This window comes from Equus caballus, chromosome 4 (genome assembly GCF_041296265.1).
Source record: "Equus caballus isolate H_3958 breed thoroughbred chromosome 4, TB-T2T, whole genome shotgun sequence".
NCBI lineage: Eukaryota > Metazoa > Chordata > Mammalia > Perissodactyla > Equidae > Equus > Equus caballus.
In genome coordinates this window covers 40,810,950-40,811,989 of record NC_091687.1, presented here as the reverse complement: position 1 = coordinate 40,811,989, position 1,040 = coordinate 40,810,950, and the positions used below count along the sequence as shown (strand labels likewise).

Sequence of the window (1,040 nt, the reverse complement as noted above, 5' to 3'; positions counted from 1 at the left end):
TGAGTAATGATCTTGGAGATGTTCCCCAACGTTTAGAAAAGCTGTTCTTTAATACAAAGAAAATAATATACCCTAGTATCAAATGTTCTTTTCTGATAAAGGAAGAAACTAAGAAAACTTTATTTGTTCAAAGTAACCAGGGTTATAGATGCAAAAAGACCCCAACTCCCCCAATACTACTTCAAAATGAACATATCAAACTTGATTTTCATTAGAATGTAGTTATTTCTTCACCCTGATAAATCAAAACACCAAGACCTAGGTTTTATATATTATATATAGCAATGCAAACAATTGTTAAGCTTCATTTTCCAGGCAGGAATGCCAAGTTCGTCTCTCTTCATAAAAAGGAGTTACAATGTGGGAACACCACATATTTGCCTCTTTTGCCAGCACCAAGCCTACCTCATCGGCATCTTTGCGTTTCCTGAGAAACATTAATCCTCCACTGCTCTGTGAGGCACTCATTATTCTCTTCGGGATCACGATCTCGGGCAAAGCTTCTTGATTTGTCAGCAACATCTCTTGTCTTTGATTTGCTATCATAAGATTCACTGTCAGATAAAGATTTTTGTACCACCTTTTTCTTTACCAGTTCTTTGAGAATTAATAAATATTTCAATTAACTCTGGACAATTGACACTTTCTTCAGGTTCCCAATATTGTCAGAGTCTGTATTACCTTCCACTTCAGGAAACATTCCGCCTTCCCATCCACTACATATCGGTCCTGTGCTTTTTCCAATACAAATTCTTCAGGCTCTGCCTCTTCAATTTTTTTACTCTTTCCATTCTGTTTCTTTCCCATTTTTTGCAACATAGTTTTATTGAAGGCCATTTTTATTGCAAACTTGAAGAGCAATTATTCGCCGCCTACGAGCTGCCCCCAGGGTCTGTGCATCTCTGGCCCTGCATGCCTCAAGCTAGAGCTCCATTTTATTTTCAATTTTTGCTACTGGACATTTTATTTTTAACTTTCATGTTTCAGGCTGTAAGATACAATCCCAACGTCCTGGCAAAGCGGGACATAAGGGCTGCCGG

The 1,040-nt window shown here is 38.1% G+C and overlaps 1 pseudogene; it reads right to left on the bottom strand.

The window, feature by feature from the left end:
• Positions 1-297: 297 nt before the first annotated feature.
• Positions 298-837, bottom strand: LOC100051144 (chromobox protein homolog 3 pseudogene; annotated as a pseudogene).
• Between the last annotated feature and the right edge of the window lie 203 nt (positions 838-1,040).